The sequence below is a fragment of the Leopardus geoffroyi genome, chromosome A3 (assembly GCF_018350155.1).
Source record: "Leopardus geoffroyi isolate Oge1 chromosome A3, O.geoffroyi_Oge1_pat1.0, whole genome shotgun sequence".
Lineage (NCBI taxonomy): Eukaryota > Metazoa > Chordata > Mammalia > Carnivora > Felidae > Leopardus > Leopardus geoffroyi.
In genome coordinates, this window is record NC_059336.1 from 81,185,676 (window position 1) to 81,212,708 (window position 27,033).

At 35.3% G+C, this 27,033-nt stretch overlaps 1 protein-coding gene across 5 annotated transcripts in view; it reads right to left on the bottom strand.

Moving 5' to 3' along the window:
- LOC123580849 (WD repeat containing planar cell polarity effector) overlaps positions 1 to 27,033 on the bottom strand; it is a 387,009-nt gene that overhangs the window by 203,243 nt on the left and 156,733 nt on the right. The gene's annotated exons all lie outside the window — the stretch shown is intronic.

A 27,033-nucleotide genomic window follows, 5' to 3' on the forward strand; every position in this document is an offset into this window, starting at 1 on the left:
TTCCTGGGAGACACGGACCTGTCCTGTCATTGTCCTTTGTCCAGCTTTGTGGAGTCTCACTCTATGCATGTACAGCTTAGGGTTCACCTAAGTTGACTCTTAGGCAGATTTCTGGAGCTCTTTCTCTACACAGCACCTGCCTCTCTAGTACACAAATCCACAAATTCCAGTTGTCTCATATTCCCTGAAATCTGACCAATTCAACAAACTGCCTGCCATATTCTGCTTGGGTTCCCCCTCCTTGCTCTCTGATGTAGAAAGTACCCTGTCGGAAAACCAGGAGATCATAAGATTGACCTTATTTATTTTTCACTCTCAGGGACCAGAGTCCTGCACTGTCAATCACTTAACCTCTAAAAACAAATTTTAATGTCCAGTTTAATAGCTGTCTCTGGTGACAGGTCAGTCTATTACCAGTTATCATCACAGCTGACAGCAGAAGGTCTCAGAAATAGTATCTTCAGTAAATATTATAACCCCATCAACAACACCCATGGTAACAACAATAGATCTTATTTATTTATTGAGATCTTCTCTGTACTAGTTACTATTTTAAGTACTTTCTATGTATTAACTCATGTAATCTTCACAACAACCCTATCAATTTGGTACTATTCTTATCGTTTATTTAACAAGGAGAAAACTCAAGCACAAAGAGGTTAAGTAAAAGTTGTCGTATAAAATACAGAACATCTGGGGCACCTGGCTGGCTCAGTCGGTAGAGTATGCACACTCTTTTTTTTTTTAAGTTTAAGTTTTTTTTTAAGTTTGTTTTTTTTAAGTTTTTTAAAGTTTTTTTAACTTAAAAAATGTATATATATAAAACATATATATATATATATAAACATTTATATATATATATATATAAAAACATATATATATATATATCCATATATATATGGAGAGAGAGAGAGAGAGAGCATGAGATGAGAAAGAGAGGTACCAAGAGAGGGAGAGAGAGAATCCCAAGCAGCCTCCACACTGCCAGTGCAGAGCCCGATGTGGGGCTCAAACTCACAATTGTTGAGATTGTGACCTGAGCCGAAATCAAGAGCTGGAAGCTTAGCTGACTGAGCCACTGAGGTGCCCCTAGAGTATGCAGACTCGTAATATCAGGGTCATCAGTTCAAACCCCACGTTGGGCTTGAAACCTACTTAAAAAAAAAAAGGAAAAGGAAAAAAAAAAAGGACAGAAAACCCAGTCAAATTTGAATTTTAGATAATGAATAATTCTTTAGTGTTAAGTATATCCCATACGATATCTGGGACATACTTACACTAGATAATTCTTTATTACCTGAAATTCACATTTAACTGGGTGTTCTTTATTTTTATTTGCTAAATAAATCTGGCAACTTTAAACTTGCTCAAGGTCCTACAGCTACTTGTATAGTAATCTGGCTCCAAAACTTCCACCCTCTAATATAGTGCTGCTCTAATACACTAGGAAAGAATGAACTATGTGCTATAGGCTTATAGGTCCTTCTTCTTTAGATAAGGTCTCTCAGTTAAGAAATGCCATGTTGCATTCATTAAAGAGGAATGACCAAATGACTTCCACCTTTGGCTCTATAAAGAGATGAGCCAGCTCCCTTTTTTGGTTTACAGCATATTAGGGACCCCAAATTCCATTATTTTGAACCCTACAAGCTTTTAAACTAGTATCATTCAAAAGTTATCATCAGCTATATTGTCCCCTATAAATACATTTGCTTTTATAGGGTGCTTACGAAATACCTCCAATGCCCAAGTTCCTGTGTTAACTCAAAGGGTTAGAAAACCTAATGACATTAATTCTTGACCTTAAGCAACTCACACTCTAGTAGGAGAAATAAACATAAACAATGATAGTAGCTATCACATCTATTAAGTACTTATTTAATACATGCTAGTTATTTCATATTTATTATTTATAATTCTGATAAAGATGTTTAAGGTTAGTAAACTCCTCATTTGTAAAATGGAAATAAGAGTTTGTGCATTACTGTGTAAATTATTAAGCTGGGATTCACACTTAGTTCTGTTTGACTCTAGTGCTTGGGCTTTTCAAAAGCAATCGAGTGTAACCTCCACAACTATCTAAAACCTCAGTCTCTAAGTGCCAGAGCTTAGCAATTAAGACTTACGGGAGCATTCCTACCTAGTGTACCCTCCTCCATACTTTGCAGAGGGCTGTTCATAACTGCTGTTGAGATTATCGAGACGGTGTGTAGCAAATAGTCAAATTGTTTGTGTTATCATATTTGTTAAAGATATTATATCTGAGACATTCTTCTGTCAGCTATGATGAATAAGCTGGAAACAGATTGATTCTATCACCATAAACATAATGGCGGAAGTCATTCATTGCTTTCATATGGATACTGATGATAGTAGTGTGTTGCAGTATGACTACTGACATTATGAAATATAAAAAAAAATACTATATTGAAGAATGTTCCTATGATAACAAATCAATTTAAAATAAAACACAAACCATATCAATGACAGCAAATATATTTTAAAAATAATATATGTGAAAGATAGGGCCTGATAAAGGAGAATAACAGTACTGCTTAACTAAAGATACTCCTCTAGAGAGAACTGTTCAGTCAGGATTTGAGAACAAAAATGTCAACAAATTTTGGTACTAAGAACATCAAGACTTTACATAATAGCTAAGTTTATGAAATACCAGTTAAATAGCGGCCCTGTAAAATATGCCGAGAGGGAGATGTACTGAGGAGCTCCTGGGTAGCTCTGTTGTTTAAGTGTCTGACTCTTGATTTTAGCTCAGGTCATGATCTCACAGTTTGGTAGTTTGAGCCCTGCACTGGGCTCAATGCTGACAGTGTGGAGCCTGCTTGGGATTCTCTCTTCTCTCTTCTCTCTCTCTCTCTCTCTCTCTCCCCCTCTCCCTCTCTCTCTGCCCCATGCCGCCCCCCCCCCACTCGTGTGCTCTCTCTCTCTCAAAATAAATAAATAAACTTTATTTAAAAAGTATTGAGAGATGTTTCTGAGTCACTTAGTGGAAAGTTCAAATGAATTTGCCTCCAGTCTCCTGCTGCATAATTAGCTGTATGCCTGTATGTTGAGTATAGAAGTAAAAATCTGTGATTAATAAATCTATTAAAAATTTTCATGCATTGGTTGGTTATGCATGTTAAATTTTATCTGTGAAGTATGGACAGAAGTAACAATCTAGCTCAAAGTTCCTGATTTATTCTAGAACCATGAACTTGTCAGAAGTCTCTCATGCTTTACTAAAATCATAACTGATAGTTTTTGTGTAGGGTACAAATTTAAAGGTAAAATAACTTCTATCTCAGTTTAATTGTATTTACCACTTTTAAGTATTAAGTACTAAAATTTTCCTATAATAATTTTGTTAGTCCTCCTGAAAGACACCTAAAATTTCCCTCTATCTTGTTTCATGTCAAATAAGCTATGAGTGTTTTCTAGTCCTGCCTCTCTATAATTTTCAAAGATAAACTATTTCTAATTTACTGTTATAGTACAAAATAAGCTATGCAACAAATGAAATTATTACTAGTACTTTTAATTAATCAATACTGAATGGTAGTTAGAGGCCTCTGGAAAGAAAACTCTAAGTTGGTTTCTTTCCTTTTATCTTCTATATAAAAGGTACATAAACCTACATTAAATGACACATTTGAAGTCATTTGGCTTAGGAATAAACAGTCTTATTTTCATCCTTTGAAGGAAAAAAGTACATTTGGCAAGACGGAGGCTCATAAAAACTGTGACCACCTAGACCACCCATGTGCCCTGTGGTTGCTCTCTCACAGTGGCACTCCCCTCTTCATAACAATAGCAGGGCCATTTGAATTGTAGGCTTTCCCAGATCACTCAGAGGACAGGTCACTCTTTCCCAAAAGGCCAAAATGGGAAAATTTGTGGAATAGAGGATTCCCTCCCCATAACACTGTGTGCTTCTCTTACACACACACTATTTCTCTAACAGCTGTCCCTGAGCCATCTCCCTGTCAGTCCCTCGTTGGTGCACGTTAAGGCTTACGGTGTGAGTAGCTCAGTGCTACAGTTTAGCTGCTGTGAGATCTAATCCTCTCTCTCTCTGCAGAGCATAGTGTATAGGGCATGTCAAAGAGCAGGGATTGTGGTGCAATGGGTACAATTCCACCTGCCTTCTTGTTCCGTTTCGGCCCTAAATTGGACTCTTGCTTTTTGTACAGATTTACCTAAGTCTTTGGAAGTCTCCTGGCAATTCACAGGCATTTGGGGGGCACAGTAAGGCAAGTTATAACCACCTATGATGCTCTCTTTACTTACACAAATGCACGTGGCCAATATGTACACTTTTTTAGAGTTTTTCTACCCCACCTGCTCTTTAGCCTGCAACTTGGTAAAGTAATAAAATACATTTTGAAAACATGAAAAATGCTAAATATCTTTACTTAGTTTAAAAAGATTTGGAGAATTAGTAAAGGACTTCTTTTTTTCAAAATCATGGTTATATTTGCATTCATTTAACATTTCAGTCCTGCTCCTATTTCCCCAAAGTTTTTTAAAATAAGCAATTATAGTTTTTATTTGTGGAAAAATTTGCAGATGTAAAAGTGTTTGCTAGTAATTGTTTTATTGGGTACAACACTCCCAAGAGTTAGCAGAGGCAGGTGATTTGATTTCCATTTTACAGATAAAAAGCTTATCAAAAATCTCTTTAGTCTTTGGTTAAACTGGCATTAAAAAAAATCACATCCCTTGATTCCAGTTCTCTTTTAACTCTACCACAGTTAGCTTAGGTGTAAATAAAGGAAGGCAAATTCTCCACTTTGCAGGTGAGAACTCATTACATTCATCCCCCAAACTTCTGTATGGTCTGCCTCAGTCTCTACTTCTCTTTTGTCTTGCCAATACATTGTAGCCCCCTAAAAAAGCCCTTGTTGCTAGGATGTACTTAGCTTTAATACATTTCATTTTCCTCCTTCCTCTCTTACTTATCCCCTTTCTTCATGCTTCCTATTATCTCTTTCTATCCCTATCTCTTCCTTCCTTCCACTATATTCTCTCTATATTTCCTCTCCCTTCCTTCCCCTTTCCATTTTCTTTTCCTTTCCCCTCATTTCTCTCCTTCTTTCTCACTTTTTATATTCATATCTTAATATCATACCCCCAATGTTTGAATCTTAGCATAATCCAACCATGTCATTCTGGCTCCTGCATCTACATTTAAACAGCCACGATGTCCTCAGTCTTACAAGATTTCCCTCATGCTTACAAAATACAAACTTGCATTTCCAAAGAATATCGATTAACATTAAAAAATATATATTTTCAAAAAGTCCCAATAGAAAATAGACAAAGGACATGAAGAGATACTTCACCAGAGCATATACAGATGGAAAATTAATACACGAAAAGATCCTCCACATCATTAACCATCAAGAAAATGCAAATGAAAACAACAATGAAACATCACTGCACATCCATTATAACAGTTGAAATGAAAAACAGTGACAGTATTGGCAAGGATGAGAACCTAGATATTTCATATATTGTTGACAGGAATGCAAAATGATATGGCCACTCTGAAAACAATATGGCAGCTTCCTATAGAACTAAACACACCCAACCTTGCATACGACTTTGCAAGCATACTCCTGGGCATTTATCACAGGGGAGTGGAAATTCGCATCTACACAAAAATCTGTACGTGAATGTTCATGGAAGCTTTATTTGTAATAGCCCCAACCTGGAAATAACAGAAATGCCCCTTGATAGGTAAATTCATGATTTTTAAAATTATACTTAACGGAATAACATTTTGTAGGAGAGTTGAATTAGCATCTTTATATAGGATATATGTCAAAAAGTAGTAGCCATTAAAATATTTCTAAGAAATTTTTCTTTCCACAAACAATGCAAACCAAACCAAACCTGAGCTTTGCATTAGACTAAAAGCCAAACAATACAAGTCGGTGTCTTGCTGTTACTTACGTACTGGTTTTACTTTATGGTTAGAGTTTCAACTGTTAGAGGACATTAGTGAACATTTTTACATCTAACAAAAGCTAATCAAGAAAACTACTTAAAAAGAAAAAAGAAAACTACTTTTACTCCCTTGCCCAAACCCTTACTGACTTTGTTTTTATTTTCTAAATTCTTTCCATTTTTTCCCAACATGAAAAGTTCTGAAATTGCCACAGTATCTTATGCCACAGATTGTTTATTTTTGTTTTTATCCTTTTATTACAATTATGAATGTAATACATAAATATTGTCTCGTTTTCAAAATGCAAACAATGCAGATAAAGCAAAACCCCCCTAGAACTGCTTCCGAATTCCAAGCCCAGGTATGAGCAGAAGTGAACCCTTTTATTATTACGGACTGTGGCTTTTCATACTTCACTGTGACTTCCTAAACACATTAAGTATCAAAATAAATGATATAAAAACATACCGTTTTAATAGGGGTTTCCCTTAGACGTCTATCTCCAATGAGTAACCTCCCTCTCAAGGAAAACCTTTATGTTTCACTAACCTCTTCACTACTTAGCTGCTTCTCAATAGTCCGTGTTTATCTCTGAATACAGGCACTGGTGGAGAATTCTCAGCAAAGTGCTTCAGGCTAAAAACAGATGTTAATTAAAAATGCTGATAACCCATGGCACCTGTTGTTTCACACTTCTTTTGCTCCAGTCCCAGTCTGCCAAATCCCATCCTTTGTTTCAGTAATTCTCTGCAGCTTTTCTTCCATTCCAGCTGTAGGTCTTTCACTGTAGTGATCATTTAAACTTAATAGGAAAGCCATGTTTTATTGAACAAACCTATCAGGATGACTACACACACAGTTTAAGGAATGCAATATCACAGCTCTAAGAATGAACTACATTCTAATGATATGTGTCAATTGTCCACATGTGATATCTCAACAATTTTAACTATGGGAACAGGAACTTAGTAAATCATTTAAGTGTATCTCTCTCTTCCATCTCTCCTGCTGGTCTCCATAGAGTGTTTTCATGGCAGGACTAAATGGAGGAAAGGAAGGGAATAGATCTAGCACTGAGAGAGACAAGGTCAAAATCCATAGTGACTTCAATCAAGTAGGCATGTAGTCAGCGAAGATCAAAGTTCTTGAAGAGTAACTATATTTAAGTCACTGAAAAGGAAATAAACTACACAAAGGGGTAAGATGGAGAAGGACTAGAAAAGGAAATGTCACAAAGATGTGCATAGTGTGCAAATATATTGCATATATTGCACAGAATATATTTGCATAAATTATATTTAATATAAAGCAATTAAGACTTATAATGTAATATTGTGGGCAAAATAGCTAGTGAGGTAATAAATGTATAAATTTGAATATCCTGAAACTGATCATTTACTACTGATGATAAATTATATTAAGCATGGGGTTACAGATAGAGCTCTGAGCTATATTCTGCACTTTTGGCATAGTAGATGGCACACAGTAAATACGTATTTGTTGACTGAATAAATGGTTTTTTCAAAAACTAAAGAAAAATTTGGAGAAAATAAAGCGAAAATAAAGAAGTAGTTTGGGGGCGCCTAGGTGGCTCAATCAGTTAAGCATCAGACTCTTGATATTGGCTCAGGTCCCGATCTCACAGTTGTAAGATCGAGGTCCATATAGGGTTCCATACCAAGCATGGAGTCTGGTTGAGATTCTCTCTTTCCTTCTCTCTCTCTGCTCCTCCCCGACTTGCATTCTCTCAAAATAATTAAATAAACTTAAAAAAAAAGTGGTTTGAAACTAAACCACGTGAATATAGTTCATACTACACCAAGCACATGTGTCACCATGCAGGGTAGAAAACTCCTCCTACTCAGTTGTATGTTGGGATCACATGACCTGTCCAAGCACCAGCCTAATCTTTCATTCTTTTGCAGATAGTGCAAGTGAGAGGAGTGGGAACAGAGAATAACAGTGAGGGCAACACTAACAAAGCTATACTTGTCAAAGAGAGAGGGGATGAGGCAGCAAAGCTCCAAGATTCACAGCATCTCTAGGGATGGAAAATTCACTTGAAAATTTGGAGGAGGGAGGTTTTATTTTTTTCTTTTTTAATGAGGTATTCTCACATGCATATACAGGTAAGGTCAACAGAATCCCATTTTTCTGTCAGTTGTGTGTGTGAGTAGGGAGAGGTAGTTGAAGGGAAAGAGAGGTAAGAAAGTAGAAAGGACTGAAAATAGAAAGAAAAATAATATTCTAAAGAAAATGTGTTATTCTTATCTTGGTCATCAGTGCTATATTTATTAATACTGCAGTCCCGTGACTATGAGTAGGATACAGTACCATCAGGAAAATGAACTAAGCTAATAACCCTGGTCTGCTTAGCTTTGCTTCTCTAATGTAGTCTAGGAAACAGGCTAAATGTGTGCAATCTCTGAGGTGTTCGTATACATTTGAAAAATGAGCTGGACCCTTCAGAGTTTAGTTTATTTACTTGATATTAACACAAAAATTTTGTTTCCACAAATTAATTTTCTCAACCACTGTGCTTGCATGAATGTTTTATTTACAAACTAGGCTATTCTTAGGCATACTTTCTGCTTCAGTTTTCCTGTAACATACAAGTCCCTAAAATTATGACTTGGGGTACAATTTTAGTATTGTTCTTAATTTATAACCGAAACCTTAAAAATTAGAAATGAAAAAATGTATAGGGAAGTATAAAGAAAAACATAATTATCATTGTTAACTAATCTAGATTCAAACAGTTGATGCTTGAACCGTGCATGGGGTGGGGGCCTTACTCCTTGTGCAGTTGAAAATCCATGTATAACTTTAGACTCCCCAAAAGCTTAATTACTAATAACCTATTATTGGCTGGAAGCTTTACCGATAATATAAACTATCAACTAACCTATATTTTGTATATTATATATTGTATTCTTACAATTAAATAATCTAGAGAAAAGAAAATGTTATTAAGATCATAAGGAAAAAAAGAAAAATCATAAGCAAGAGAAAATACATTTTTAATTCTATAGCAGAACGAAAAAAATCCAAGTATAAGTGGACCCATGCAGTTCAAAACCAGGTTGTTCAAAGATTAACTGTATATACTTCCACTTTTTAATTACATGTGTTCTACTATGCACAAAATAATCACCCTTGTCTTTATAAAATGGGAACATATTCATAAAAAGAGGTTCAAACAACACAAAAGGACAAATATCAAAGTATAAGTCACTCCCACGTTGCAATAAATAAATACCCATAAATTTCTCACGGTTACTGAGTTTAAGCTCCGTGTCCAGCTCTGAGCTGACAGCATGGAGCCTGCTTGGGATCCTCTGTCTTCCTCTCTCTCTGCCCCTCCTCCACTCACACATTCTCTCTCTCTCTCAAAATATGCAATAAATACCCATAAATTTCCATTGTTCACATTAGGTACACATCATCCGGGTATCTTTGTATAGGTATATAAAATAGATGGAGAGATACCAAGAAATTCTTTTCTGTATAAAGGCTTTTATGTTACACATCCTATTTGTTAGTTAAGAGAAAAAATTTAATTTTGCTTTAAAGAAAAGAAGAAAAGTAGTTTTGTAGAAATAACCTTCAATTATTTATTTCCTAAACACAGGCTATTTCCTAAAAGATCCCTTTAAAGTTAAGAGATTAAAAATATTCAGGTTTTTAAAAGAATTTATATTCCTTTTAAACAGGATTTACTGACTCTGTTTTGAAAGATAATGACTCATGTTTTCTCCATCTCCCCTTCCTCCAACTTCCAATTCTTAATATAGTTCTGTTTTTTTATATTATCCAAGATAATATTCTATTACTTTTCTAATTATAATTTCTATAGTTGTTTAGTATTAGTTACTCACAAAACGACTGCTTACTACCAGGCTTCTTTGTTTTTCTGTTAGATTCTCCATTTTTGAGAAGATTTTTATTTATGCTCATTATTAAGCATTTTTTCCACAAAAGGTTCAGAGGTGTTATATTGAGGTCTTTACTGTTTGATTTATTTGCCTACTATGTCTAATCTTGACAGAAATTTCAACTAGGTATAATATTCTTAGATTGCACTGCTTGATTTTTTTTCATTTCAGGGACTTTTTTCTTGTATTATATATTTGAGTACATCATCTTTTCTCATTACCCTACTGTTGAATTATCTATCTTCTATATCTAATACATATTTCTAATTGCTTTAATTCCTTTGCCTTTTCATCTACATTCACTGTGATTATCTCAAGTATGTCCTGATTTCCAGTAGTTATCTGTTCTTTCTGGTGTGGTTTCTCTTTTTTTAACTGGAGTGTTTAGACCATTTACATATAATATGATTATTGATAAGTTTTGGTTTTAAATCTTCCACATTACTATTTGTTTTTCAATTGTCTTTTTTTTCTGACATTCTTTTGGATTGAATATATTTTATGATTCTATTCTATCTCTTCATTATCAAGATTTTTCTCTTATAATTCTAGGGATAAGCCCAAGTTTCAAATGTCATTGCAAGAATGATGATTTCACGTAATTACTGCTCAGAAGAGAAATCAAGTTGAGGCTCATGTGCATCAGCAAAATAGGTATGCCCTTATTTTGAAATAATCAACTTAATATAAATATTCAATTTTAGGTCAAGTTTTACTATTTACATCTGCTTCAATAGTTACGATCAGAGTATTACATTCTAATAATATAAGGATGGTTTATTATTAGGGATCTGTCAATAAAAGTGTCAACAAAAGCCACCTGGGTGGCTCAGTAGGTTAAGTGTCTGACTCTTAATTTCAGAGTAGGTCACGATTTCACGGTTACTGAGTTTAAGCTCCATGTCCAGCTCTGCGCTGACAGCATGGAGCCTGCTTGGGATCCTCTGTCTTCCTCTCTCTCTGCCCCTCCTCCACTCACACATTCTCTCTCTCTCTCTCAAAATAAATAAATAAAATAGGCTATCTTTATAAAGGGGCATATAATCCTATCTGAAGATCTCCAAAAGGCATTCAATAAGATACAAAATATTTTTCAGGCTCTTAGTAGCTTTGGAAGAGACAAATGTTCAGCTAACATGATTTAAAAACACACTAACAGGGAGGATTCTGGGAAGACGGTGGAATAGGAAGCACCAGATATCTGTCAGCTCGCCTAGACAACAACTGCCCTGTCAAAATCTGCCTGATGTAACTATTTTGGAATTCTGGAATCTACTGAAGGCTTGCAACTTCCAGGGAAAGACTTCGAAGGTAAGCTGAGGCTAATTTTGGTCAATTCCAGCTCTTACCACAGTAGCAGTTACCAATCCCCCAACCCCAACCATATGGCAAGCATGTGTTCCTGCATGTGTTCCTGGAGCAACTTTCATAACTGTGGGAGCTAGGATGGGGGAAAGGATCCTGTCCTCCAAATACTGGGTAACTGTGTTTTGATCGTTAATTGCTGTTTCTGAACACATAAGTACAAAGAAGCCAGGGAGCCACCTTTGTTGTGTCTCTCCCCCCCTCCCCCTGGGCATTATTACAAGCCCTTTCCCCTCTGGCTGAAATGAATTTCAGGGGATTTTAAGGGTCCTCTTTCCCCTTCTTCATCTTTTGCTTTCTTCTCTTTTGAGAGTCATCCATTAAAGACTAGGAGATTCAGAAGCCACTGCATATATAGTAAAATTAGAAAATGACCCTGCATAGCCAGGGAAAAGCTCAGAAAAGACCTGAGAAGACATTAAGTTTATACTTAAAGCTGATCTTGGCACAGAAACACCTAAAATGATAAAAAAACAATAACCATTACAAAAAAACAGTAAACCTTGGGTAAGGAAGATAATCTGATTTCCAGAGTTACTACATTATTATATTCAAATGTCCAGCATTCGACAACAAAAAAAATCATAAGGCATACAAAGATACAGGAAAGTATGGTCCTTTCAAAGAAAAAATAAATCAACAGAAACTGACCAAGGAAAAACTTAATGGCAGATATACTAGACAAAGACTTTAAAACAATTGTCTTAAAGACGCTCAAAGAACTGAAGACATGCAGAAAGTCAAGAAAACAATGTGTGAATGAAATGGAAATCTCAACAGAAGGAGAATCAAAAAAAAAAATGATAAGGAAATTCTGAAGCTGAAAAGTACAGTAACCAAAATGAAAACTTCACCAGATGGATATGAAGCAGAGTTAAGCAGGCAGAGGAAAAAATCAGTAAACTTGAAAAGAGAACAATGGACATTATCAAGGGTCAGGAACAGAAAGAGAAAAGATGGAAGAAAAGAGAAAAGAACCCAAGGGACCTGTGGCACACCATTAAACAGACAAACATATGCATCATAGGAGTCCCAGAAGTAGATAGAAAGGGATAGAGAGAATATTTGAGGAGATAACAGCTGAAAACTTCCCAAATTGATGAAAGACATGAATATAAACATCCAAGAAGCTCAATGAACTCCAAGTAAGATTAACTCAAAGAGACCCATACAGATACACATTATAATACAACTTTCAAAAGATAAAGAGTGAATCCTGAAAGCAGCAAAAAAGAAATTAATCACATATACAAGGGATTCTCAATAAGATTATAGGTAGATTTCTCATCAAAAACTTTGGAGGCCAGAAAACAGTGGAAAGATACATTCATAGTGCTAAAAGGAAACAAAAATCTATCAACCCAGAATCCTATATCTGACAAAATTATCCTTCAAAGTGAGGGAGAAATTAAGACATTCCCAGATAAACAAAAGCTGTGGGAGTGCGTGACCACTAGACCTGTCCTGGAACAAACGCTCAGGGGGATCCTGCAAGTGAAATAAAAGAACACAAGATAGTAACATGAAGCCATTTGGAGAAATAAAGATCTCAATAAAAGTAAATACATGGGAAATTATAAAAACCAGTATTATTGTAATAATGATTTATAACTGTACTTTTTTTGTTTTCTATATGATACATTTAAAAAACAAGTATTAATGTAAAAGCTAGCTTTATTGTAACTCTGGTTTGTAATTCCAAGTCTTGTTTTCTGTAAAGTTTAGGAGACACTTAAAAGGATTGTTAGTGTATGTTTGGGGGCATACAATGTATAAAGATGTACAGCAGTCCCCCTGAACCTCCTGTGGTTCTGCTTTCCACAGTTTCAGGTACCCATGGTCAACCGTGATCCAGAAGCCAGTGATCTTCTTTCTTACATATTGTCAGAAGGTCACTAGTAGCCTAATGCTACATCACAATGCCTGCATCATTCACCTCATTTCATCTCATCAGGCAGGTATTTCATTATCTCAAATTATTACAAGAAAGGTGATACAATACAATATGATATTTTGAGAAACAGAGACTCCATTCAGATAACTTTTATTACAGCTTGTCATAATTGTTCTATTTTATTAGTAGTTATTGTTGTTAATCTTGTTATTGTTGCGTAATTTATAGATTAAACTTTATCACAGGTATTTATGTATAGGAAAAAACAGTATATATACAATTCAGTACTATCTGTAGTTTCAGGCATCAGCTAGTGGTCTTGGAACATATCCCCCATGGATAAGGGGAGACTACTGTAATTCTCTGCAATCAACAACTGAAAGAATTGGGGACAGAGCTGTAAAGCTGACTTTTTGTAAGCTACTGAAATTAAACTAGTATAAGTTTAAGTTAGAGTGTTATAACTTTAGGATGTTTAAATGTTATCCCCATGATGACCACAAAGAAAACAGGTATAGAATATACACAAAAGGAAATGAGAAAGGAATTTACACATTTCACTACAAAAAAGTGAACTAAACACAAAAGAAGATAGTAATGAAGGAAATGAGGGACAAAAGCACTATAGTGCATAGAGAAAACAAATAGCACAATGATAAAAGTCCCTCCTTATGAGTAATCACTCTAAATGTAAATGAAATAAATTCTCCACCCAAAGACAAAGACTGGAAGGATGGACAAAAATACATGACCCAACCAAATGCTGTTTATAAGAGACTCATTTGAGACTCCAAGACACAAACAAATTGAAAGTGAAAAGATGGAAAAAGATATTTCATGCAAATAGTAACTAAAAGAGAATAGGAGCAGCTAAACTAATATTAGACAAAATAGACTTTATTTTTTTAAGTTTATTTATTTTGAGAGAGAAAGAAAGAGGGAGCAGGGGAGGGGCAGGAGGAGAGAGTGAGAGAGAATCCCAAGCCTGAAGTGGGGTTCAATCTTAGGAACTGTGTGACCATGACTGGAGCCAAAATCAAGAGTTGGATGCTCAAGCCAACTGAGCTACCCAAGTGCCCCATAGACAAAACAGACCTTAAGTCAAAAAAGGTTATAAGAGATAAAGAAGGGCATTATATATTAATAGAAAGTTTACCACAGCAAGGTGATAAAAGTATTATGAACATTTATGAACCTAAAGACAGATTATCAAAGTATATGAAGCAAAACCCCACAGAAATGAACTCAGAAATAGGCAGTTCTACAACAGTTGGAGACTACAAGATCTTACTCACAATAATGGATAGAATAACCAGACAAAAGATACATAAGGAAATAGAGGACATAAACGACACAATACACCAACTAAATCTAACCTATACAGAACTCTACCCAATATACACCATTTTCTCAGGTGCACATGGGACATTTTCCAGGATGTACCATATGTTGGTACAAATTAAGTCTCAATAGATTTCAAACAATTTTTTGTCTTACCACAACTGGATGAAGTTAGAAATATATCACATAAGTAAAACTGGGAAATTCAGAAAATTGTAGAAATTAAACAATACACTTTTAAGCACCCAATGCATCAGAGAAGAAATCACAAGGGAAATGAGAGAACACTTATGGATGAATGACTTTAGGGTAACACACCAAACTTACGAGACACAGCACTAAGGGGGAAATTTACAGTTATAAGCACTTACATTAAAAAACAAGAAAGATCTAAAATCAACATTTTAAGAAATGTTAATGTTTATTTTTTTTAACATTTATTTTTTTTGAGAGACAGAACAAGGACAGAGCAGGAGCAGGGGAGGGGCAGAGGGAGAGGGGGAACAAAGAAATTAATGCAGGCTCCAGGCTCTGAGCTGTCAGCACAGAGCCTCAGGCAGGACTTGAACCCATAGACCGTGAGATCATGACCTGAACCGAAGTCAGATGCTTAACTGACTGAGCTACTCAGGTGCCCCAAGAAATGTTAATGTTTAATTTACAATTTAAGAAATGTTCTAGAAAAAAACAAATAAACAAACAACCAAGCCCAAAACTAGCAGAAGGAAGGAAATAATAAAGATTAGAGTGGAAATAAATGAATGGAGAATAGAAAAACAATAGAGAAAAACAATGAAACAAAAGTTGGTTCTTCAAAAAGATCAACAAAATAAACAAACCTTTAGCTAGATGGACTAAAAAAACTGAGAAGACTCAGATTACCAAAATCAGAAATGAAAGTAAGAACATTACTACTGATTCTACAAAAATAGAGTATTATAAAAGACTACTATGAACAATGTACATCAAAATATGGAATGACCTACATGAAATGCACAAACTTCTAGGAAGACAAAAACTATCAAGACTAATACACGAAGGAACATAATCTGAACAGATTTATAATTAGCAAGGAGATTAAATTAGGACTTAAAAATCTCCCAACAGAGAAAAGTTCTGGACCTGATAGCTTTACAGGTGAATTATACCATACATTAAACAATACCTATAACCATTTTTCTCAAACTTTTCCAAAAAAATTAAGAGGAGGAACCATTTCCTAACTCATTTTACAAGGCTAGCATAACCTTGATACCAAAGCCAAAGGCAGTATAAGAAAACTACAGACCAATATACCATACGAACACTGACACAAAAACTTCAACAAAATACTAAACAAACAGAATTTAGTATTATATTAAAGAATTACACATTATGACAAAGTGGGATTTCCTGGAATGTAAAAATGGTTCAACATACAAAAATCAATGAATGTATTTTGCACATTAACAAGATGAAGGGGAAAAAGTACATGATCATCTCGGAATGTACATGATCATCTGAATTGATTCGGAAAAAGCACATGATAAAATTCAGCACCCTTTCAGGATAAAAATGCTCAACAAAATATAAATAGAAGGGACTTCCTCAACCTAGTAAAAGCCCTATATGAAAAGCCCACACTAGACATCATACTATATGGTAAAAGAAAGCTTTTCTTTTAAGTTCAGGAAGAAGGCAAAGATGCTCACTCTTGCCACTTACATTCAACACAGTATGGAAATTCGAGCTAGAGCAATTAAAGAAAAAAAAAAGGAAAAAATAAGCATAAAAATTGGAAAGGAAGAAATAAAATTATCTCTTTGCTGATGATATCATTGTGTATGTGGAAAACCCTAAAGATTCCACAAAAAAAAGCTGTTAGAATATATGAATTCAGCAAAGTAACAGGATACAAAGTCAACATGCAAAAATCAGTTGCATTTCTACACACCAACAATGAACAATGTGAAAAGACAATAACAAAATTAATTCCTTTTACAGTAGCATCAAAAAGAATAAAATTCTTAGGAATTCACTCCACCAAGGAGGTAAAAGACTTAGCCAATGAAAATTAAAAAAACATTAAAGAAAACATAAATAAATGGAAACACATCCCATGTACATGGATTAAAAGACTTAATATTGTTAAAATGTTGATACCACCCAAAGCAATCTACAGATTCAATGAAATCCCTACAAAAATCCCAATGATGTTATTTGTAAAAATAGAAAAACTCATCCTAAAATTCACATAAAATCTCAAGAGACTTCGAATAGCCAAAACAATTTTGAAAAACAAGAGCAAATTGGAAGATTTATGATTCTTGATTTCCACTTACTGCAAAGTAATCACAAATGGTGAAGCATTGGTATGGTATTGGCATACAGACATATATATAGACCAACGGAATAGAATACAGAGCCCAGAAATAAACCCTCACATATATAATGAAATTATTTATGTTATTTTTTTTTTTTAAGTAAACTCCATGCCCCACAGGTGGATGAACTCACAACGCTGAGACTGAGTCACACGCTTTACTGACTAAGCCAGCCAGCCAGGAGATCCCTATAATGAAACACTGTTTGAGAAGGGGGCCAAGACTATTCAATGGGGAAGGCACATTCTTTTCAATAAATGGTGTTTAGAAAACTGGATAGCCACATGCAAAAGAATAAAGCTGGACCCTCACCCAGTAAGCGTATATAAAAATTAACCGAAAATGGATCAAGAACCTAAATGTGAGACAATAAAACTCTCAGAACAAAACATAAGATGAAAGCTTCACAGCATTTAATTTGACAATGATTTCTTGGATATGACACCAAATTAGCAGGTAACAAAAGAAAAAAATTGACAAACTGGACTTTATGTAAGTTTAAACATGTTGTGCACCAAAAGACACGATTCACAGAGTAAAAAGGAAACCTACAGAATGGGAAAAATGTTTGCAAATTATACATGTGATAAGGGATTAATATCCAAAATATATGGAGAATTTTTAAAACTTAACAAAAATACAAACTACCCAATGCAAAAATGGGCAAAGGACTTGAATACAAATTTCTCCAGATATACAAATGGCCAATAAGCACATGAAGATGTTCAACATCACTAATCATGAGGGAAATGTAAATCAAAACTGCAATGCGATACTACCTCACATCTGTTAGGAGGGTTACTATCAAACAACAGAAAATAACAAGTGTTGGCGAGGTAGTCCTCACATGTGTTAGGAGGGTTACTATCAAACAACAGAAAATAACAAGTGTTGGCGAGGTAGTAGAGAAATTAGAACTCTGTGCACGGTTGGTAGAAATGCAAACTAATGCATTTCACTACTGAGTATTTACCCAAAGATTACAAAACACTAATTCGAAAGGATATATGCGCCACTATATTTATTGCAGCCTTATTTACAATAGCCAAACTATGCAAGCAGTCCAAGTGTCCATCAATAGATGAATGGATAAAGATGATGTGGTGTGGTATATATATTTATATAATGGAATATTATTCAGCCATAAAAACGAATGAAATCTGGGCAAATGCAACCACATGGATGGATCTAGAGAGTATAACGCTAAGTGAAATGAGTCCATTAGAAAAAGACAAATACCATATGATTTTACTCATATGTGGAATGTAAGAAACAATACACACACACACACACACACACACACAGAAAGAGAGAGGCAAAACAAGAAACATACTCTTAATTATTATAGAGAACTGATGGTTACCAGAGGGGAGGTATTTGTGGGGGATGGGTGAAATAGGTGATAGGGATTAAAGAGTACATGTATAATGAGCATGTATAGAATTGTTGAATCACTGTATTGTACACCTGAAACTACTGTAACACTGTATGCTAACTATTCTGGAATTAAAATAAAAACCTTAATAAAATTTTTTAAAAAGTATACATCACAAAACAACTGACAGCATCATCCTAAATTATAAAAGAATAGCAACTTTGTCGTCGAAGTCACATTTAAGAGTGTCCTACTGCCACTATTATTTACTACACAAGAATGAGCAGTATAAATATGGGAAAGGGGAAATGATAATTATTTATACACAACATGCTTGTCCACTTTGGACAAAATAATCAACTGAATAATTATTAGAAATAATTTTTAAATGTTCAAAAAGGTAATCCACTAAAAAATTAGTATACAAACATCAATAGTTTCTGATATACCAACAATCATAAATTAGAAGTTGAATTTAAAAAATATCTTACCCCAAAATAGGAAAAAACTACAATAAAATATAGAGGAGTAAACATGAAATATGCGCATATAAAAATATATCTAGGGATGTAAAGGAAAACTTGAATCAATAGAGAGAAACCTGTTATTGAACAGAAGAATTCAGTATTATAAAAATGTTGATTCTTCCTAAAATTAATCCATATATTCATAACTATTCTAATCAAAATCCTCATGAGATTTTCTTTTTTTTACAAAGTAACAAAGAACCCTAGAGTTCATCTGAAATTTTAAAAACTTATTATAATTCAGAGACATTTTGAAGAGTGCTTCATATTGTACACAAAGTTATAGTAAATGAAATGGTATGAAGAGGGCATGGGGATAGATTATTGGAAATAGAGCCCATAAATTAAATTCTGATAAAACAGGCTGGCAATAGATATATATTTAATAGGCCAAATGTAACAAGCAAGAAGAACTGGTGGGAATCTGTGACAAAAGGGAGAATGTAAACCCATTATGGATGGAACATGTGCCATTCTGCTCTGATTGTTGTCTGAAAAATGCAGGTTCACTATTAACAAATAATCCAGTGAGGTTTTTTTTTTTTTTTTAAGAGAAATCATAAATTAGGTTTTAATGCAATGTCAATTTTTTTTAATTAAGTAAACTTTACCCTCAGTGTGGGACTGGAACTCATGACCCCAACAAGAGTCACATGCTCTTCCAACACAGCCAGCCAGGTGCCCCTGCAATGTCAATTTTTAAATGCTGACTCAAATTCTTAAAATGTGTGTGTATGTGTGTGTGTGCATGTGTGCACGTGTGTGTGTGTGCACGCACGCGCACATGTATGCATGCATATATAGACTCCAGTGGATGAGCATGACTTTGTGACTGCTGCCTAAAGTTATTCTGTAATTGTTAGTATGGAATACAGTAAGTTCACAAGTCATGAGAAAATGGATCTTAGGACAAGTGCCCAGAGAGAAGAGAGAAAATAAAGTTGGATCTATGTGTTATTTCTTATGCTGAAATTATTTTCAGTATTAAAGATAAAATGTAGAATATAAAGTCATAAAGGTGTTTAAAAAAAACAGAGGTTGTATGGTTGCATACAAGACCCCGAATAACCAAAGTAATGCTGAAAAGAAAACCAAAGCTGAAGGTATCACAATTCCAGACTCAAGCTGTATTACAAAGCTTTAATCATCAAGACAGTATCATACTGGCACAAAAACAGACACACAGATCAATGGAACAGAATAGAGAACCCAGAAATGGACCCATAAATATATGGCCAACTAATCTTTGACAAAGCAGGAAAGAGTATCCAATGGAAAAAAAAAACGAGTCTCTTCAGCATATGGTGCTGGGAAAACTGGACAGCAACATGCAGAAGAATGAAACTGGACCACTCTCTTACACCATACACAGAAACAAATTCAAAATGGTTGAAAGACCTAAATGTGAGACAGGAAACTATCAAAATCCTACAGGAGAAAACAGGCAGCAACCTCTTTGACGTTGCCCAGAGCAACTTCTTACTTGGCATGTCTCTGGAAGGAAGGGAAATGAAAGCAAATGTGACCTCGTCAAGATAAAAAGCTTCCACATATCAAATGAAACAATCAACAAAACTAAAAGGCAACTGACAGAATGGGAGAAGATATTTGCAAATGACATATCTGATAAAGGGTTAGTATCCAAAATCTATAAAGAACTTACCAAACTCAACACCTAAAACACAAATAATCCAGTGAAGAAATGGACAGAAGACACGAATAGACACTTTTCCAAAAAAGACATCCAGATGGCTAACATACATACGCTCAACATCACTCATCATTAGGGAAATACTAATCAAAACCACAATGAGATACCACCTCACACCTGTCAGAATGGCTAAAATTAACAACTCAGGAAACAAGAGATGTTGGAAAGGATGTGGAGAAAGGGAACACTTTCACACTGTTGGTGGGAAAGCAAACTGGTACAGCCACTCTGGAAAACAGTATGGAGGTTCCTCAAAAAATTAAAAATAGGGGCACCTGGGTAACTCAGTTGGTTAAGCGTCCGACTTCGGCTCAGGTCATGATCTCACAGTTTGTGGGTTCGAGCCCCGCGTTGGGCTCTGTGCTGACAGCTCAGAGCTTGGAGCCTGCTTCAGATGCTGTGTCTCCCTCTCTCTCTGCCCCTTCCCCACTCATGCTCTGTCTCTCACTCTCAAAAATAAATAAACATAAAAAAATTTTTTAAAAATTAAAAATAGAACTACCCTACAACCCAGCAATTGCAATACTAAATATTTATCCAAAGGATACAAAAATGCTGATGTGAAGGGGCACACGCACCCCAATGTTTAAACAGCACTGTCAACAATAGCCAAATTATGGAAAGAGCCCAAATGTCCATCAACTGATGAATGGATAAAAAAGATGTGGCAAATATCTACAATGGAATACTACTCAGCAATTAAAGAGAACGAAATCTTGCCATTTCCAACAACGTGGATAGAACTAGAGTGTATATTTTTCTAAGCAAAATAAGTCAGTCAGAGAAAGACATATCATGATGTGAATTTGAGAAACTCAACAGATTAACACAGGGGAAGTGAAGGAAGAGTAAGATAAAAAGAGAGAGGGAGGCAAACCCTAAGAGACTCTTTTTTTTTTAATGTTTATTTATTTTTGAGAGAGCGAGCACATGCATGAGTGGGGGAGGGGCAGAGAGAAGGAGACACAGAATGTGAAGCAGGCTCCAGGCTCTGAGCTGTCAGCACAGAGCCCGATGTGGGGCTTGAACCCACAAACCGTGAGATCATGACCTGAGCCAAAGTCAGCTGTCTAACCAACCGAGCCACCCAGGCGCCCCAACCATAAGAGACTCTTAAATACAGAGAACAAACTGAGGGTTGCTGGAGAGGGTGTGGGGGGGATGGGTTAAATGTTTAATGGATGATGGGCATTAAGGAGGGCACTTTTCAGGAAGAGCACTGGGTGTCATATGTAAGAGATGAATCACTGGGTTCTACTCCTGAAGCCAAGACTACACTGTATGTTATCTAACTTGAATTTAAATTTTTAAAAAAGGCCAAAAAAAACAAGAAAAAAGAAGGTAAGTATTTTTATAATGCTGGGGAGAGAAGTTCTAAGAATTAGGAAACCATAATGCAGAATAGTCATATATTAATTAACCTTATCAAACTCCTTTAGGAACAACAACAACAACATGCATGTAATAGACTGAAAAACGAATGGCAATATGGGAAAAGATATTTGCAACAAATGAAAGATTATCAATAATATCCAAAGTTTGCTTAAAAATCCATAAAAAAGGTAAAAATTCCAATGGAATGGATAGACGATTTACAAAAAAAAAAATTCCAAATGGTCAATAAATTTACAAAGATCCATACATATCCACCAAGGACATGTACATGAAGAGCAACATATTTTATAGTAGCCCTAAACACAACAGAAATGTCCCTGAACATTAGGATAGATAAATAAAATATGATGTATTCTAATAGTATATGTCATGAAAAGATAAAAGAATATTCAGTAATAAAAATGAACCTAGGGGTGCCTGGGTGGCTCAGTCAGTTAAGCATTCAACTTCGGCTCGGGTCATGATCTTCTGGTTTGTGAGTTTGAACCCTGCAGTTCAGGCTTGTGAGGACAACTCAGAGCCTGGAGTCTGCTTCAGATTCTGTGTCTACCTCTCTCTCTGCCCCTCCTCCACTTGCACTCTGTCTCTCTCTCTCTTTGCAAATGAAATCATTGACAATGATTATTGATTTTTAAATTAATTTCTACTACGTCATTTTGTGTTTTCTGTTTTCCATCTTTTTTTTTAATGTTTTGTCCCCCTGTGTGCTGCACCCTCCCCCAATTCTTGCCTTTTTTTGTGATGAATTTGTTCTCATCCAACATATTCACTCTGTTTGTTTGAAAATTATATAATGTTTGCATTTTTTTAGTGATTGCCCCAGAAATTCTACCATGTATATTTTACTTAATAAAATCTAGTATTGGGGCACCCGGGTGGCTCAGTTGGTTAAGCATCCGACTTCGGCTCGGTCATGATCTCGCAGTTCATGGGTTCAAGTCCCGCATCAGGCTCTGTGCTGGCAGCTCAGAGCCTGGAACCTGCTTCGGATTCTGTCTCCTTCTCTCTCTGTTCTTTCCCTGCTCGCGCGCGCGCTCTCTCTCTCTCTCTCTCTCTCTCTCAAAATAAATAAAGATTAAAAATAAATAAATTTTAAAAAATAAATAAAACCTAGTATTAGTAGTATCTCTATCTTCTTCTTGAAAAGCATAAAGACTTTAGAATACTTTAACTTCTTCACTCATCTTCTGATTTATATACTGTTATTGCCCAGAATTTTATCTTAATTTTTAATCCCTTGAATTAGATGTTAGTGTTTATGTTTTATACTATTGATTTTTATGTTCCTACGAGTTTAGTATTATATTTTGCCCACCATTCCTTCTTGCCTTTCATACCTTCCTTCCTTATAGTTCAGAGAAGATGCTACCCTCCAATGGTCATAGATTGATGTGGAGATCTCAGATCCCATCTCCCCATTCTGCTTGAGCCCTAGGCTTTGTCTCCTACACTCTGAATATACAAGCCTTCCTAAACCAAGCTCCTCACTGCCAGGTGCCAGCACATGCCCTCAAGGCAAACTTTGAGTTTGCTTACTCTAGTGGAATCAAGCATCCTTGTCATTTCTACCTGAGTGTTTCCCTTAGTTTCCTGCCACGCTTTAAGCAAATATTTTAAATATATTATCCAGCATGTTTAGATGATCTGACCAGGAAGTTTTTCTCTGCAAATAATTCTGTGTTATTTCCTAAGTATTCTTAGGTAACAATTTTAGTATTCATATTCTTTGAATTGATTTCATATAATGGTTTTACTTACTTTACTGTGTATGCTGCATTAGTGAAAAGTGTAACCAAAAAAGCCATTTAGAAACCAAGCTGGTTAACAACTCTAGTCACAGAATAATTTTTGTGCCTATCATATATATGTATTGCATAAGCTAAGAACCATTTTGAAAGCTAAGAATAATTTCCAAAACACTACCCCTTTTTACCTGAACTCTAAGTATAAATATTGACCCCAACATAATATATATTTCCCTCCAACACCTTATTGTAAAAATTTTCAAACATCCAGGAAAGTTGAATGATTATATTTACCACCTAGATTCTATCATCATTTTACAATATTGTTTTATTACATATCTATCCATCTCCCTTTCTTTCCATCAGTTCCTCTTACTTTTTGTTGCAGTGAAAAGGAAAATACAGGTATCACTAAACTCTGCCTGAAATATTTCATAAACATTGTATTTTTTAAAAATTTTTAAATGTTTATTTTTGAGAGAGAGACAGAGCACAAGTGGGAGAGGGGCAGAGAGAAAAGAAGACACAGAATCTGAAGCAGGCTCCAGGCTCTAGCTGTCAGCACAGAGCCTGACTCGAGGCTCGAACTCACGATCCATAAGATTATAACCTGAGCTGAAATCGGACACTTTGCTGACTGATGAGCCACCCAGGTGCCCCACAAACATCTTATTTTTATTTCTAGGCAATAAAGTTCCCTTTTCCAACTTACTTGCTTACCATTTTCTAATAATTGAAAAGCATGATGCTATCTCTGTGCCACAATCACATTGTTCCATAGGAGTCAGAAAACAGTAGTCTTATAGTTAAGAGGGGAAATAAACAAGTAGAATCAATTAATTTTTAATCCTTTATAATATGTTTCCATGTTAGTAAAATAAGTTTCATATGTGGCACATTCACTTGAAATATTTGCCCTTTTATTTCATCAATATCTAGGAGTTCCTATTATAGTTTCTATTTGTTTATAATGAAAAGTTCTTACTTGTTAATACCTTCCTATTCAGTAGTTCTGGAGGACTATTCTATTTCATGAAGACAAGTGAACAATCATCTTCTGAACTTAGCTTAGGCAGTTGCATTTGCATTCTGTGATATTATGATTTATAGTAAGAAATATATATTTGGTTTTATCCCATTCCTAAAATCCTTAGAATTTCCTAAAAGAAAATAAAGTCTTTTATTATTTGTAACAAGCCCCTTTCAACCACATCTGAGTTTACATTACAGAGGAGACTTTGTGAAAACCCCTAGCATAGGGGCTGGTTGTCAGTGGAACCAAGCGCATGATTAGAGGATTGGAAATTTCAGCCCTATCCCCAGACCTGGGGCTGGAGAGAGGGTTTGGAGGTTGAGTTATTACCAATGGCCAATTATTTAATCAATCATGCCTACGTAATGAAGCCTGCATAAAATATCCAAAAGGAACGGGTTCAAAAAGGTTCCAAACTTGGTGAACAAGTGGAAGTGCTGGGAGGGTGGCACTCCTGGAGAGGGAATGGAGGCTTCAAGTCCCTTCTCCTATAACTTGCCCTATGCATCTCTTCAGCACCTGTATCCTTTAAAACATCCTTTAAGGGGGTGCCTGGGTGACTCAGTAAGCTAAGCATCTGACTTCTGCTCAGGTCATGATCTTACGGTTCATGAGTTTGAGCCCCACGTCAGGCTCTGTGCTCACAGCTCAGAGCCTGGAGCCTGTTTCAGATTCTGTGTCTCCTTCTCTCTTCCCCTCCCCTGCTCATGCTCGCTCACTCACTCTCTCTCTCTCTCTCTGAAGAATAAATAAATGTTCAAAAAATTTTTTAATTAATATAAATAAATAAAACATCATTTAAAATACTGGCAATAGTAAGTAAACTGCTCTTCTGGGTTCTGTGAGCTGCTCTAGCAAATTATCAAATCTGAGAAGGGGGTAGCAGGAAACTCCAATTTGTAGCCAAATTGGACAAAAGCTGTGGGTAACCTGGGGACTTATTACTTGCAGATGGCAGCTGAAATAAGGGCACTCCTGTAGGATTGATAACTTTACATGTGTGGTCTGTGTTAACTCTGGTTACTGTCAGAATTGAATTGAATTCTAGAACACCCTGCAGATGTCAGAGATTGGTCAGTGTGGGGGGGAAAAACTCCCACCTATCTGGTGTCAAGAGAGTGAGTATGGGAATAAAGGAAAACACACTGAAGTTTTTTCTAGACAACTTCTATAGGTAAGCGTCTTACAACTTAATGATTTTATGAAATAGACTGCATCATCTATTTAAAATTTTACTATAGTAAACATTTTATTTAGCTGTTTTATCAATATTGTACCTCTACTGCTTTCTATCTTCAATGTTAAAAGCCATGATTTACATTTACAGGGAACATTTCTTGATGAAAATTTATCACTTGGAACACATACAAAAAGGTGTCAAGAAAGGACATGAGAAATCAGTTTTAAAGTTTAGATTCATTTGCATTTGGAGGAAGACTGTCAAGATAAGTTTTCATACTTGCTAATGACAAAAAGATCCGTGTACTTCCTCTAATGTCAAGATAAAAACAAAATTGTATCAAAAATGGTTATTTTAATAACCAAAATGGATTACTGTCCTCATACATGCATACTATGACCTCATGCGTTATATGCTGTATGAAATTGAAATCAATGTAACATTTTATTCTTCTTTATCAAAAGAGCCCAATCTGGACTCAGGCAGTCTCAGTCAGCTTTACCAATGAGTGACCTTAGGTACATCCCTATTCTGCATGGTGCTTCTTTTCTTCATCTTTAACTTGAAATTCTTTATGATGGTCTTTACTGTTTAGGACTTATTCCATTATCTAATAACACTTTTTAGAGTATTAATATACTGGCTAGACAAGGTACGGGCAGTAATGCAATTCTAGCACTTCACAAATACAAAGAAGTATTAGCCTGTTCCTCTTCCTCTAAGCAGGAGAACTTCACAGCAGATTAAAAAAAAGAATAATTCCAATTTAAACTATTTCATTTAATTTCTTCTAAATGTATGCTTTTTTCATAATGTCATATATAGCCTACTATCAAAAGAACTAATAAACACTCATGATAACTGAAATAGTAGCAAAGCGTGCAAAAAAGGAAATGAGAAAATCCTGATATACCCCAAGGAAAAACATTTAATTCTAGGAATAACCTTTTTTGGGCTCTTTAGGCATGAGGTAAATTCAGAAACAAGGAAAACAAAATATAGAACAAAGCAAAGAAGTCCAAATAAATGTGACATCCGCCCTAGTATTTTTGGCATTTGTTCACACATAGAAAACAGCTTCATTCAGGATGAAGAGTCTCTTGAAATATGCTAAAATCATTCAGATAAAAAGGCAAGATTCAATTACAGATCATAATTCATGCAATATATCAACATTTCTCAACTTTTAAGACTGTTTTCCAAAGGCTTCACTGTT